This window comes from Micropterus salmoides, unplaced genomic scaffold (genome assembly GCF_014851395.1).
Source record: "Micropterus salmoides isolate LMB-PRFRI ecotype aquatic unplaced genomic scaffold, ASM1485139v1 Ms_hic_scaffold_3850, whole genome shotgun sequence".
In the NCBI taxonomy this organism is placed as follows: Eukaryota; Metazoa; Chordata; class Actinopteri; order Centrarchiformes; family Centrarchidae; genus Micropterus; species Micropterus salmoides.
Genome location: NW_024043207.1, coordinates 1 through 16,732, shown reverse-complemented (window position 1 = coordinate 16,732; position 16,732 = coordinate 1). Strand labels below are relative to the sequence as shown.

At 41.0% G+C, this 16,732-nt stretch overlaps 1 pseudogene; it reads right to left on the bottom strand.

The window, feature by feature from the left end:
* Positions 1–12,386: 12,386 nt before the first annotated feature.
* Positions 12,387–16,490, bottom strand: LOC119885010 (annotated as a pseudogene).
* Positions 16,491–16,732: the final 242 nt, after the last annotated feature.

The window sequence follows — 16,732 nt, the reverse complement described above, 5'->3', positions numbered from 1 at the left end:
GACTCTAGAAAGACTAAATGCAGTGTTTTGTTCATTTGCTACTTTAAAAAAGGAGGAAGCGCAGGATGAAGAGGAGATGGGGCGCGCTGTGTATTTGTGAGCCGTGTAGTCCAGGAAATGCTGTCATCCCTTTGTTAGATATGTCTCATTGTGTGCACTGACGGCAGCATAAGGTTTATTATTGTGCAGGATGGACCGGGCTCACTGTTACGTCCCTTAAGATACTTATACAGAAGATGGGCAGTCACAAATAGTAATGCATAGGAAAAGAAATGCATTTTTATTAGCGCTGGAACAAACGGCAACAATTTTCATCGATTAATAGTTTAGGTCATTTATAAACCTAAATGATTGTGTACAGCTTCTCAGATGTGAGGATTTGCTATTGCTCTCTGTTTTATAAATTTGAAGTTAAATTTCCTTTGATTTTGTAGGTTTGGTAGTATAAAACAAGCAATTTGAAGACGCACCTCAGGCTCTTGATAATTTTGAGTATGTTCTGACATTTTATAGACTGGACTAGTCCTACAGTATTGGGCAGTAACGCGTTGCTGTAATAATATTAGGTATTTTCCACAGTAACTAGTAATGTAACTAATTGCTTTTCTAAAACAGTAATATTATGACTACTAACGAAGGCAAGTAACTCTGCGTTACTCGTTACTGAACGCACCATCCTTGACGTGAATCCACGACTGTGCGGCAGCTCACCGGCGCCGGACTTTATGTTGTTCATGTCCGCTGATAATATAGGCTACATGTGCAGACCGCTGTTTAAAAGTCGGGATTTACTTGCTTTATTTTTTATTTCAGCCGGTGGTTTTAAGAAACGTTAGGCCTAGGCTATGCACTTCATAAGACACTCCTTGCTGCTGTTGAATGTAATGTTAGTTAAAAAGTCGGGAGAGACGATTTGTTTGGGGGTGAAGCAGAGTTTCTCATCATTAGCCTATAATTTGGATAATTATCAACCGCCACAAATTGATTTTCTAATTTTTTTAGTAGGTGTATTTAAAATCATCTTTGATTGAGGAGCTCATTGTCAATTAAATGAAAATGCAAACATGAACCGCCTAACCTACTGTAAGTTACACACAGAAGGAGGGAAAGTGTTTATGTAGTGTGTATATGTTGAGACATGGTTACTGTAGGAAGAGAGTCTCTGATTATCTGCTGTGTGATCCGAGCATCAGGGGTCTGTTTCACAAAAGCAGAAATTAGAAATCCAGGATAAGAGATAAAGCTAGGCTTGACTTAGTGTGATCAGCGCATCCTGGCTTTATCAGTTTCACAAAGGTCAAACCAGGCTCAGAAGGTGCGACTATGTCAAGCCAGGTGTAAGTAATTCAGATAAATGAGCGTCTACAGCTTTCTTCAAGAGACCACACGAATCACAGATTCATTGATGCTGAAACCCATTAAAGACGTGTGAAGCATACTTTATTCGCTGTTACTCACTGTGTTTAAATAAGGTTTATGATGAAAAAATGCACATAATATTAAAAAAAAAAAGAAATCCACAGTGTAAGCATGACTGTAGCATAATGTATTAATCATTGTTTTCTCTCCCAAGCTGTAGCAGATGATCCCAGGGAGAAAAAAAACAGGTCAAAAAACATTGTGGTGTCCTCTCCCTTGTTGTAATTTGGGAGTATTATACAATTATGAAACCTAATGAAAATTGTATAGGCCTATATGTATCTCCTATATAGTGCGTGTGCCATACACTTTTAAGGCTCAATATAACATTACAATTATGACAGTTTCATTTAAGAGCAGTGATATTTTTAGCTACTCACACATTCAGTCGGTCCACTGTTGGCTGCCACACTTTCTTAACGCTGGTTTATTACTGTACCCGAGTTACTTTTTCTTTTATTTATAATTTTTCTTTACACGTGCTTCCATTCCACGTAACCCTACCCGCTGATGCTCGTTGTGTGCAAAGTATGGTGCAGGCGTCTTCTCCAATTATGAAACCTTATAAACACAAACTGCTATTTTAATACAGGCTAATGAAAAATATGCAAAACACATTGGTTTAACTAAGCCTGGCTGTAAGCCTGGTCTGGAGCAGGCTAGCGGCACAGAATAAATCGCCATGGTAACTTATGTGTTACAGCTTTCGTGAAACCAAGACTTAATTCCAAGATATCTGGAAAATCCCGGCTTAACTATCTTTGTTTTGTGAAACAGCCCTCTGGTCAGATAGTGTTGGTAGTATAGTGTGTGTGTGTGTGTGTGTGTGTGTGTGTGTGTGTGTGTGTGTGTGTGTGTGTGCGTGTGTGTGTGTGTGTGTAGGAATGCAGATTCCCGTCGGTACCTGCAACTGGAGCCACAACTGGCTGTGGAGAGAGGAATGTAAAGAGGGTAAACCAACATGTAAAACTGCAACATGGCGTCTCACCATATGTGTTTATGTTTTAATGGTTTTAGTGAGAAGTCAATGGGTCCAATGTAAGCCTGTAAATACAGTGCAATAACATCTTTGCACTTGTTTGCTGTTATCATAGCCTCCCTGAAAAACAAATTAAAGACTAACCTTTATTTACTTGACAACAAAATATTCAAATACGTGTTAGTGTGTCACCACAACATATCCCAAACAAGGGGAATTGTCCACCTGCACTTCGTCTCCCATCCACCAATGAGCTTTAAGTTTAATTTCCTACCATATATGGTCAGAGAGTGGGGAGAAAGAGATAGAAAGAGAAAAAAGGGTTCCAGAAAGAGAGAAGGCTGCAGAGCAGAGAGGTGGAGGTAGGTGTGGTCTATTGTGTGTAAACCCTGTCATTATTCTGAGCCCAGCTCCTCCTGTTGTTTCAAATCTGTCACACATCAAAGATGGCCTGGCATGTGGCAGCTTGAATGAAACTGTGCAAGGATACTCTTTGTTTTATGACTGGGCTTCATTGGAAGCAATTCCATAAAACAATATGAACTTTAGATGCATGTTGATTCAGTCCTAGTGCTGGTACAGCTGCTTGTTTCAGAGGCAGCATTTTTATAAGACTGTCTTAAAACAATACATTGAAAGCAGTGCAGGCCACTTTAGTAATTCTTACTGTCCTGTGGTGGGAGTTTTGTTCAAATAACTTGAAGTAAACATTTGTCTTTCTGCGGATTTATTCAATCATCTGCAGATGGACTCACAGCGACTCACAGTCCGGATGTCTCAGGGAGTGCGTTATTTATCTTAACTCGTGGGCCAGCATTATCTCATCTCACACGTTATCACTGAGGTCTGGACAGGACAATTTGACGAGATGTCTTGTTTCTTCCTTCCACATCACCACCTGAGTCACTCTGAGTCCAGGGGTTACATAAATCATTGAAATTGTCAATACATCAATATGTCTTCAATTGCCATTACAGTCCATCAGCAGTTTCAGTTATCAGTTCTTTCTGTGCAAATATTTTATTCCAAAGTTCAGCTAGCAGGTATCTTCCAAAATTACAATCTATTCCTTCGCTGGAAAGGAAACAGTCAATGAGGAGACACAGAAAAAGGATGTCCTACAAACGCTGCAACTTTGGAAAATAACCAATTTAATTTGTATAACTCAAGACAGCTGAAGCATCATGTTAACTTCTGCTTAACTTGAATGCATTTTTACACAGAACGTGAGGACTGGATTTTGACTTACAATGAAACTTTTTGGGAGCAGTATTCCTGTAATACACTGAATGTTGTATATGTAGAGAATGACAATAACCTCTACCTTGTGTGTGGTGGAGTAGTGATGATGACAAACTATAGTGCTTTCAGTGTACACATGGGTATGTGAGTATTGTTTTGAACCAGTCATTTAACGGTTCACCCATCCTGCTTCAGATACAAAAGCCTTATCAGTTAAATCCACACTTCAGCTTCTGCAATCACAAAGTAACTTCCCCCTTCTACCACTTTTGATCCAACTATCTCGCCTATCTTTTACCAGTACCCCTGTACACTGAATGTATAAAATATTAAAGACACATCTTCCTATACAGCTACTTTTGTTTTTTCACTCAATTGTCACCCTGTTGGTTCTTTTCTGCAGCCGCAGGGCACAGTCTGTTGTTACAACACTTCATTAGTGGCAGCCTCCTACAGCTTGCTTCAGGACAGGCAAACTGTCTCACATGCCCCATAATGGCCTCAGTGTAAGATGATCACAGTCATATTTATTTAATACACACACCAACAGTGTATTTGCTCTAACACTCCCACCAGTAAAAAGAAAGTATTTCAAGTTAGTCAACCCAGTAAAAATATATACGTATCATCTGCTGTTGTGTTTGAACGAGGAGCAAAAGCAGAGTCGTGTCAAGTCATGCAAGGAAATTGTGGTAAATTTCACAGTGGGGGGGAAAGTGCGGACAGGACTGCGAGTTTATTCTGACGTGTTTGAGCACATCGGCCTGCCAGTGATTGGTGGATAGAGGGCTGATTTTATCTACAGTGTCAAGAATTATTTCAGATGAATGAGAAAAGCAGAAGTCCAGTTCCTCTCACTCAAAAACACAGTATTGCTTGTCCAGATCCACTTCATCATCTCACCTGCGGTGCCACAAAAGTACTTTATTATTAGAAACAGTGGCAGAAGTTTTGAAAAAAAATTTTAAGCAGGCTCTCATGTAGGGATTTGACATTTCTCAGACTTTTCTCTTTTGTCTGGCTCTGTTACACCAACACTGGACGAATAGTGCACCTCACTGTGGCCAAAACTGACAACTACGAGTTGAAGTGCAGCATTTTTGAGCGGCATGCTTCCATTTTTAGTTTTGGCAGCCATTTTATATATGTACCTGTGGAAAGCAAAAATATGAAGTGAAACTTATGAATATTAAATATAGTCTTAGATATTACACATGAAGTTAAGTTTACTTGTTACAAGGTTGTACAAACAGTTGTATAATGTCATTTGTGGCTCTGGTGGAGCTTTGTTGACGTCATGTTTTCTGTTCGATGCAACCTTTATGAAAAGGAAAAAAAATGCAACCATGACACACCACCTTTTTATGAGTTTTATTTATTTATTTGATTTTTAAGTGTTTTATTATTTTTTTTCTCCAAAAAAATCCTGAGGTATTCACAATATAATGGCATTTATTCTGTTTGAAATGAGACTCAGGGGGGGAGGGGGAAAATACAACCAAAAAAAAACAATACAAAATTAAACAAACCAAAAAATAAAAAAGAGAAAGAAATAGAAACAGGCAGTAAAGCTGTGTCGATTGATACAACTGTCAAGACAATAAATCCATGGTGTAGCATTTGAACTGCAACAGCGGTGACTGAAGTCAATCCTCCCCCCACCCTGCAAACTAGCAAAGTCATGCAAACTAGACTTGGAACTGCATTTAGAAAAACCAAGCAACAAACCTCAATGATATCTCAAAGCAGGCGTGTCCCACCTCGCGAACAGGGAGTGCAGGTTAATAACAAGCCAATCAGTCCACGATCATAGTAGCTATCATCAACTGAAATACCTAAAACCATCCAAGTTTCAAAAAATACAAGCTTTAACTGTGTTCATAGCATAGCACTAGAGTTCAAATACACCATGCGGTGGCTACTCAGCTTTAAACCATGAGCAGATAGTTTGTTGGAGCCTTCTGACAGGGTAAACAGTAAAGAAAACAATGGATGTCAGATTTTTAACCTGTTACTTTATAGACTGCACGTTAGTGTGATGGTTGAATACGATATTCTGCTTTTTGTATATAATAGTAAAATACCAATGAGAGACTACTCCTCTAACTTGAGTCCTGTTTGCCCCCCACAAAAAAAGCAATACACAATAAAAACAACAAAAAAACACCCCCCCTTTCAAAAAAAACATACAAATGACCAATAAATAAATATCAGTGAAAAAAATACACTGTTGAATAATCTTCTTGCTCTGTGTCACATATCTATGATTGATAAAAGAACTGCTGTGACTTAAAAGAAAATAAGGAAAACACCCAATATTCTTCTCTCTGCACAACAATCTGCAACACAAAACAAAAACAAACTTTAAAAAACCCATGACAAGTGCAACATCAGTCACGACAGTCTCAGCATTAGAGAAGAAAAAAAAAAAAGCTCTGGCATTTGACCAATCAGCTCACTACTACAGCATCAGACAAACCAGAAATAATAAAACATAATAATCATAAAATAGAATAAAAAATAAAATCCATAAGCAGTGGCAGGGATGATGAGGGGAGGGGGGAATTAAATAACAGCACACAATTTATGACCCACACTGGGGTAACAAGAAATAAAGCGATCATGATATCTGATCAAAGGAAAACAATATAATATATAATAATAATAATAATAAAAAAATACTACTAGACTCTCAGTTCAGAGGTTATCTTTATGTGGCAGTTTAAATAAGGTGGACAGACACTACAGCGTAACGGTGAGAAAAATGATTGCTCCACCTCGCCAGTAAAAGAAACCTTTAGAGAGACAGACAACACTGTGCAGCTCTCAGTGCTGTCTGGGATCACCCATTTATTTCTTTGTTCAATTTGGTGTCATCTTTGCCCTGAATAACAACAAAAATAATAATAAAAACCGTAATCATAGTAATCATGATTATCATAAAAAAAAAACTAAACCTAATAATAATCATCATCAATAAAGACTTTTGGTAGACGAATAAACATCACACAAACTCTCTGCTCACACACACACACAGCTAACTGAAAGGAAAGACACACGGCACATGAAGGAGAGGAAAACAGGACGTTGAGACATTTTTCTAACAAACACTGTCTGCTAATAAAGATACAGCTCCTCCTCGACAACTAATGATGGGTCCAAAGTGAAAAAGTATATTGCAAAGTTGACAAAGAACATAAAAAAGGCAAATAAAAGTGTGTCTTTTCCTAAGTACACCATAATTCAACATTTTCGCAAAAAAACAAAAATACAGACTATATGTGTAAAAATCATAAATAAGGATAAAGTTTTGTGCATCCCCACCCCAACCAACCGTTGTCTTGGAAGAAAACAAACAAACAAAAAAAACAAAACAATGGCAGTTACAACGGTGACAATAACATGCAATTGATATACTTTACAGCATTGATCTGTATCTCCCCCACACTACAAACCCGCAGTCTAACCCCGGTCCCATCCCGACCCCAATACAATCCTTAAATATTTGTCAGCTCATTCAAAACATCTCTCTTGCTCTCTCTATTCTCTGTGAATGAGCTGAAGGCGGTGATGTTCATCACACTGGGAGGGGGCTTGAAAAGAATACACACACAGTCGCCAACTCCACTTTATCCGTAAATCTGTGTATGTACAGGAGGCTTTTGTTCCCCGTCCAAGTAAGCTGACATGGTTTGAACGAATGCATAGTGAAAATGATATTTGGTTTACTTACAGATGGGTTTACCACACACACACGCACACACACGCTGCCCCTTTGATGCCAAGACCCCTGGCCTCCAACCTGACAAGCTAATATTCACATGTAGCCACTATTGGCAGTAGCAAGAACGGGTTAACATCATATGTTTTTTGATTCCTCACACACTCACATACACACACACACACACACACACACACACACGCACACACCGACAGTCATTCCTAGGAGGAGGTGCTAAGCTGGCATGACTAGTTTGTGGTTGGTTCCACAGAGGTGCAGCGTGGCACAGTCACCCAATCAGGTGCCCAAACGGCACGGTAGAGCGAGTGTGTGCGCGTTTAAAATACACATCAGCTTAACAACAGAGGACGTCGACAGTGGGAGACTGGGTCCAGCTTTGTGTTTTAAGTCACACGTAAAGATTTTGAACAGTGAACGTTGTAGTGAGAGCGGGTCGCCCCGGCTCCCTGAGTACACCTCAGTCTGTGCTGGCAGAGCAGTACAGACTGAGGGATGCTAAGCACCAGAATCAGGTCTATATGAGCAGATCTGTCATGATCAGCCCTGAATCTTGTCATTTGGAGGGGTTTAAAGGAGAAGGACAACCAAACAACAAGAGTCCCGTGTTCACTGCTGGAAGCTAAATCTGTCCCAGGTCACACGCTGGTCTCCAGATTAAAACACCCGACTAAGGCTGAGCTAACGGAGTCGTGCCAGCTCGCCGTCACATCTGCTCAGAGGCCTGTATCCAAGAGACTTGAGCCATCTTTGGGCTTAACTTTTCTGGTATCACCAAGCTGGCTCGCTTTTAAGCGTGGGGAGATCACCATGATAACTTACACTGCTAACGGAGCAGGTCAGAGGATCAGAGTCATGGTTCAGACAGATTTACCAACATGGGCATAAGTAGAGTTTACAATAAAGTAACAAGTAATAAAATGCAAAAAAAGAAACACACAAACAGTGGCTAAATGTCTCAATAGAGTTACCTTGACTTAAGTCAGAGATAAGAGGTTTTATTTTATACAAAAGCATGCCCACTCTGGGTATAAAAACAAGGAAATTCAAGAGATTTCCACACAAACAGCCTAATAAATGACTATTATAGACGCATATTTAAAAAACTAAATTAAACTGACACTGTAGATAATCTTTAACGCTCTTAATCCACAATGCCAGCTGTCTTTAAAAGGAGACACCCCGCTGTTTTTTACACACAACAACAGCAGAGGTCTGTCTTCTGTGGCACTGGAGGGTGCTGTCCTAAGTTTGACTGATAAAAAAAAAAAAAAAACTGATTGGTATGCGATTATGAATTGGATTAGCTGGATTGGAAAACCCAGCACAAACGGAGCCAGTCGATAACCAGCTGTGTGATACCAGTTGTCCAGGCTCGCTAATGTTCGGTGGAGCCCGGCAGCCCTCAGTGATACGGGCCCCGAGTGAGCCGATTGACTGAGGAGAAGGATGAGCCGGCTGGTTTCATTGCTGAGCCCTTGTCGTGTGTTAGTGCAATAGTCTCCCCCTGTACAGTAATATGACACTTACACACTCACACACACGGCACTGCTACACTACAGTGCCCCCCCCCCCCCCCACTAGCTATAGAGAGAGTTCATATATATCATAGCTGAGAGTAATCAATTATAATGTCAATAACAATAGTCAGAAATAACAACATCGCTCTTTCTTATTTTAGTTGAGTTGTGGACACCTTTGGTGAGAACTGTGAAGGTTGTCAAGCTTGCAGGCGACCTGTGGACAGATGGAGGGACGGATGGACGGAGTAAAGGATGGATGCAACAAAAAGCATCTGGACAGACAGACATCCCCTCAGGTCTTATCTACACTGTACAGAGTTTAGTGTGACGTCGGGATATAAATGATTAACTACTTTACACGTACAGCTACATTTGAGGTGAGGTGTGTGGTGTGAGTACTTTTTGTGAAGCCAACCTCCCTGCACTCTCTCTTCTACTACTCCATCTCACCATTGCTTACTTGCGTTTGCCCTCTTCAGACTTGCTCTTCTGTATTTGGTAACGTGTTGACATTGCATTATTTTACTTATTTGGCTTAAAAGAAAAAGAATAAAGTATTTTTTTTTTGTCCTTTGGGGAAAATAAGTGACAGCAGCGTCTAAAGCAATAATAAAAAAGTAGCAGCAGCAGCAGCAATGTAAATAAATAACATCGTTTGAACAGAACAGTAAACATCAAACACGACACACTTACTCACTCACTAACATCATAAATGGTAGGTTGGTGTAACACCATGAAAGCTTTTTACAGTAACCAGCTAGCCTCAGAGCTCTGCAGTTTTGTGGAACTGAGGTTGTTCTTCCCCTTGTTTCCTCTCTCCTTTTTACACACTCACTTCCTGTCAACTATCTCCAGTTTGCCTCTGACTTTTCTTTAAACTTTCCATTCCACTTTCCTAAATACTCCCCGTCTTCCCTCTCACCTCACTCAGTCATCTCCTCTCGTTTTCCTGTTGTTTTGATTTTCACTCATCTTTTCTGCCATCTTGACAATATTCCTGCTCTCTCTCTCTCTCGCTCGCTCTGACACTTAACAGTTTCCTCTCTCTATTTTTGCCAGGCCTCAGTTCTCTGTGTCTAGCATGATTTGGTTGGTGTGTGACAGGGCGCAGGAGGTTTGAGTCTGCAAATCTAGCAGGCTTTGGCTGTGGCCCTGCAAGAGGCGAGGCAGTCAGTGACCTGCGCTCATTACGTACATCTATACATCACAATTTCAACACACACAGACCAGTTCAGGTGTGCCTGGTTTATCAAGCGCGACACACTCAATTTTATCTTCACAATCCTCTAGTTCAGGGGTCTCAAAGTAACTGGGGCCACGGGCCAGGTTGTTTTCTGCTGGTGGGATAAGAAACTCCAAAGTAATGTCGATTCAGGCTCCCAGAGAACGGCAGCTTGTCCTTACAGATGAGACAGGAAACAGTCAAATTAAACTCCACGGAAACATAATCAATTGTTCCGGTCTCTGGAAACTGTCTGTGCTCCAGGTCAAACGTTCTTTTGGGTTTTGAAACTACCATTTTGGTGTCATTTAGGTGTGTTTTGCCAAATCTAGGCGGTGTTCCTCTTACAGTATGGTAGGTAGGTACGATTACTTGATCACTGTATTTAAAAAGTGAAGATTTGCTGCTTTTCTTTGTTAATGATAGCAAACTGACTTGTCTTAATCTGATAATCTGGAAACATGACAGTCTGACATTTTGATCTGCTTTGACTGTGATCAATAAAAAAATATTGTAAGTTGAACCCCTGGAAAAAGTAAATGATTACTTCAGGCCTAAAAGACAAAAATAGAAAACTGATATGTGAGGCAGATTTTTGAATGAATTCTAAAAATGATAGCTGCTTTATGACTTTGTGGGTCAGGTCTGGCCCCTGGCCTGGTAGTTTGAGACCCCGGATCTAGTTTCTAAAAACTGAAATGTTTGCAGGGGCAGGTCTAAATCTCTTGGCCTCCACCAACAACAAGCCTTTGGTTTGGTAACACTGTGGAGCTCTATGTCACACTAAAAACAGAGGCAGACAGAGCGGTGGACAAAGAGGAAGAGGTAGACAACAGAGAGAGTGAAGTAAAGAAATGCTCCACAAGCTCTACCCCATACAGCACATATTCTTTGTACAAGCTCCTGTTCTTTGCCTTCTCAATGAAAAAAAAGCACTCTGCCCCCACTTTTAATCTCCAACCTCTCTCTTGTTTCTCACATTAGTACAGTTATTCACCTCCCCTCTTATTCGATTTTCTTTTCTCACGCACACTTCTAGAAAGTCGGACACTCCACCTTTCTAACTCATCTTTGCTCTTCTTCGTTTCCCTCCATCTCCTGTAACACTCTTTAAGTTCATCTAAGTCATTATGAACACACAACAAAATCCTAAAATGTCCTTTTGTACAAAGCTAGAATGCAACACTAATTTTTTTGTTATTCTTTTTCATTGTGTTTGTTTTCCAATTATGCAGCTGCTAAATACATAATGGGTGATCTAAACGTATTTCATATCAAAGTTAATGAGGATTACTATCCTAACAGTTAAAAATGAAGGACAGCCAACATTATGAATTCATTCTTGTTTGTGTGTTACAGCTGTAGTGTGAAGGTGAAGAAATGACATGGAAACATAATCTCACCACACACACACCACCCCACCACACAACACCACACACACACCCACACACACACCACACACACACACACACACACACACCACACACACACACACACACACCACACACACACACACCCACACACACACACACACACCACACACACACACACACACACACACACACACACACCACACACACACACACACACACACACACACACACACACACACCCTGAGAATGTGTGATAGTAGAAACACCTGAAGAATCATAATTGCACCGGACATTGTGTCCTCCATAATGTTTATGTACAAGAGAGATTAATGTTTGCTAATGTAGCAGATGCTTTCTTCCAGTGTGTAGTGACTACTCTGTTGACGGATCCAATGGATCAATGTTGTAGACGGACATGAAGATGAAAAACTACCGAGTTTTTTTTTTTTACTGTAGAAACACATGCAAGATACACACAGTTTGTATGAAAGTGAGTGTGTGGCTGTTTCACACACCGTGACGTGACGTGAAAGGATAGTGTGACAAGACGCGACAGTGTGTGAATGAATGAAGCTAACTGCAGCGTGAACCTTTTTTCCTCTTCCCACCCTCCCATGTCTGCCTGTCCAGATTCAACACACTGAGAAACACCTGTGTCATCCATTGATCCGTCCATCACTCCACCTGTCAAGCCAGAGTCCTCCCCCCTCCTCTGTAGGCTCTTCAGGTTCTCCGGTGGACAGATGGACAGGCGGACTGGGTCTAACGCTGGGCTTAGCTGCTAACGCTGGGCTAGACTAGGACAGACTGAGTCTGGGCTTGGCAAAGCTAAAGCTAGACTAGACTAGCGTCAGCCTAAGCTAACGCCAGGCTGGGCTAGGCTACCTACTGAAGAGCGAGGTGGAGCTGGTGCTGATGGCTGTAACACTGGCTGCTGCGAGGCGACTCGGTGCGATCCATCACCGCCTGGAACCAGCCGGCCACGTCCACCTCAAGCACCTCGTAACGCCGGATGAAACTATGCTCCTGGACGAGGAAGAGAAACAGCGAGAGGGACAGTTTAGTTACGTGACTATTATTTATTTCTGGGAAATCTCAACGAAATGTTTGTTGCTTGGTGTCTTACCAGCAGCTGGTGGTATTTTGGCCTTTTTCTGTGATCCTTTGTGAGGCTGTGGACAGACACACACATGAAGTGAAGCTGCAATGAGTGATTTTTAAATAATAAATTTAATTTGCTTCATATAAAAGTGTATCAGCAAGTGACATGATAATAATTAAAACACTGACAACAACACCCACACTCAATAACTAACTAATCATAAGCCTGAGAAAGCAACTTGATGACCTGAGAGCTGGACTGCAGTCTGTGAGCATCAGTACATAGAGTGAGATTTGTACTCACCAGTCTTTGACGAAGGACTGGAAGTCAAGGGAGAAGCCCATGCCGAGGGGAAGCAGAGGAGGATCTTCCTGCAGCACTTTGGTCAGAACTTCAAAGTCTGTCTTGCAGTTCTTGTACGGAAACTGTCCTGTGGCCAGCTCCACCTACAAGACACAAGAACCCATTAACATCCACTGTCAATGATGGAAATAAACGCTACACTTGTTTGGAAAAAGACTGTTTAAATAAATAACACAATATAGTAACTCTACAGTTTGTGTACAACTAGATTCAGCAGGTTTTGTCAGTAATTTGACAAAAATCGAACTCACTTTGTTGCTCAAACCATTGTTTTTTCATTCATTACTGGACTATCTGCCTAATGTTCACCGTTCTTCAGATGCGGTGGAGACACAGGTACTTTCAGTTCCCTAGATTAGTTCCTGAGGCTGTTTCCTGGAACTATTTAGTCTGGGGTGTTTCGGGTAACCACTCATGTCTCTGTTGACAGCTGTAGAATAATAGATGACACAGTGGGAAATTCAGATGAGACAAAACATCCCCATATTAAAAAAAAAATCCTCTTTCATAATGGTTTTCAAACAGGGCTAGCAGTTCTGCTTAGCCAGCAGCTCCGGTTTTAAAAACTGGTCTGAGGTCAGTACATCATGCTGACAACAGAGAGCGTGATGTGAACCATGGCATTACTGTAATTACTGCCCTCGAAATGTTTGCCACCACCTAATACATCTTAGCATTATACTTTACAATGGTATCTTCCATTTTGACACATTTGCACCCACTTTGAAAACGTGCACTTTCTTTCCTGGTAAGAAATAAAAGTATTTTACCAGAGAGATGCCAAGGCTCCACACATCTGCTCGGATGTCATAGTCAGTTGGTGGGATCTGGAGGGTCTATTCTCTCAGGCTGCAAGAAAACAAAAACAGGCAAGACTCTGTTTAGGGAATACATGTGTGTATCATGTTTAAACTGGGTATTTTTCTGATTGCATCTGTTTGTATCCATTTATGTCTTGTGTTCAAATATATTGGTAGGCCACAAACACAACATGTTGGCTGACAGACAGGATGTGAGAACTTTGTGTGTGAGATACTTGTTGTGTTTGAGTGTAGTGTGTGTGAGCTTTCACTCACCGCCATGTAGGCAGCACAGCCGGCACTGCGGGTCTTGGCCTTGGAGTCGACGAGGCGTCCGCTGATGCCGAAGTCACACAGTTGATCTGACCTTTATCGTCCAGGAGGATGTTGGAGGGTTTGACGTCCCGGTGGATGACGCCATGTTTCTCTTTCAGGTACAGCAACGCCTTCACTATCTGGAGCAAACACACAGAGCGAGTCCATAAGCAATCAATCAACAATCACGTGAGCAGAGTTCCCATCTGTGTTTCTTCCTCTTACCGCCACAGTCATCTTTCCGAGGATTCGCTCTGGAATGGGCCCTGGTTCTCTTCTTCAGCTTCTCAGCACACGTTCCCATCAGCTCCATGGCAATGAATACATCCGTCGACCACGCACACAAACACACATTCAACATCCAGCATTTACCACACACTTCAGGAGGTACCACACAGGGGAGCTTACTGAAATATGTAAAAGCAGTCACACTGGGTGCAAATATAAAAATAAACCCAAGTCTGTCTTTTAGCTGGTGAAGGACTACTATTGTATTGTAGTTAATGTATGTAAAGTATTTTGGAGAAACCCACGTTGGTTACTATGGCGCCATAGCACTGGATGATGTAAGGCAGTCATGACTCTTCAGCACCACATCCAGGTCCATCAGGATCCTCTTGTTCTCATCCTTGTTTCCTGTACGACGCATTTGCTGGTGACACACACACAAAAAGAGACATGTAAGATTCCTGCCAAAATTTGAATGTATGAAACACACACCACGGCGGGTGTGCATGTTAAAAAACAAGCCATTAGGAAATCACAACACAAGACTCCTCTGGTGAGCTGAGGGACTCCCTAATTGTTAAACAACTCGGACAGCTACAATTAAGCCATCTCTTAAATAGAAGGTTGTTATGTGGGGTTATTACTGCACTGTGTTGGTAAACTAGTCGCAATTAAAGCACAACAGAAAATCAGAGCGCTAAGTCAGGCTGGGTGTCAAGCTCCTCCTGTGTTCTGATCACGCTGACTGGTCTTTGAGAGTTTACTTCAAGTCTTTATGGTCCCTGTAGGGACATTTTCTTATTTTCTGAAAATAAGCCACAGCTTGACGAAAATGATGGGATGTACCTGAGTTGTTCAGCATCACAGCATTGGCAGACCAATCACACAGAATTAGTAAGCACAAATAATATAATAATTACACAAAGCTCATATTATTATATATATATGTTGTTGTTTCAGGAAACCCATCTCCGTAGGTGAACTTGAATTCTTTCTAAGACTGCTTAAATACACGCCAAAAACCAGCAGTATAAAAATGCTAAAAATCATTAATATAAATTAATTTTAGTGAATTATGTCTTCCCAAACATCTGAAATTCAGTTCTGTACAGACACTCCTCCGACTGGAAGCTGTTTCCAACCCCCCATCAAATACATTATTTACAGAAAGAGCTTCAAACTGCAATTGACATTTAATTTAGGTAATATGATCTAATGAAAGCGTTCTAATCATGTCTCAAATCTCTTTCTGGGTTATGTAATTCAGTCCTGTTTTAAACTAACTGTGTTATTAATGCTATATACTATTTTATGTATTCTGTATTCCTTATGTTATTATTTTCTGTCAGTGTCTAGATTCTGTCCCGTGGTATTTGTGGATCCCAGAACAACTAGCCACAGCAGGTGATACTAATGGGACACTTTAAAAATCAAACCTATGGCATGGGAAATAAAACATTTTTCTCCTTTTACATATACGTAGGAACGCCAAAATGTTTCAAGAATTGATTTCACAAAAAGGATAAATGACTCGTACAAACTTTGGATACTCATTTTAGCAGGCTGGCTTCCGAGGAAAGGAAATACTGATAAATGTGTGAGTGCAGGAGGCTCTTACTTTGACAGCGATGACATGTCGGTCTTCTGAATCGTACTTTGAAGACCTGTCCACAGGTCCCGCTGCCAATCTCCCCCTCACTGATCAGGTCCGTCACCTCGGCTGGATACCGCTGTGGACAGATGAGGAAGCACAAACACAGAATAAGACTTCAGATCATGCTTAAGATATTTTATCGGTTAAAATGTTAACTAAATTTTGTCTCTACGCTGACTCTTTGAGCCGAAAATAGATGAAAGAGGCCAGGTCTGACTCTGCATCGTAAAGCAACAACTGAACTCCCTCTGGGCCATTTACTAACAAATGTTTTGATGTGTAATTAAGCTGCTCCCCCACTGGCCATGTCTGAGAACACCAGCACACAGTGGGAAGATGCATCATTCCCTGCTTTGTTAAAATTAAACCACTGGTGACTGAGATGCCTGTGAACAACATCTCACTGGGTGCATGATGTAACAACCCTTCAGGGCTAATGAGAGGAAGTAAAGACATCTGGAGTGCAGCGATGAGTCAATCTCTTTCTCAAGCATCTTCAAACCCTGAATGGCACTAACTGCGATACTGGACCTGAAGGTTGCACGAGGGAGGAAACAAACAAACAAATGAGGCCAACCCGTAGTCACTGTCCTCGATTTTATCTTGGTAGTAAAAGCAACACAGTTTTTTGAGTTTTTAATAATATTCTGTTTTTGTCAAAGAGATAAAAAAATGCCTTGATAGAGATTCAATGCAGTGCTCAAGGAGACTTCAGCGGTACAGATGTTTGCTTTCATAGCCTGCCTGCATTCTCATCATAATGAATTAGATTT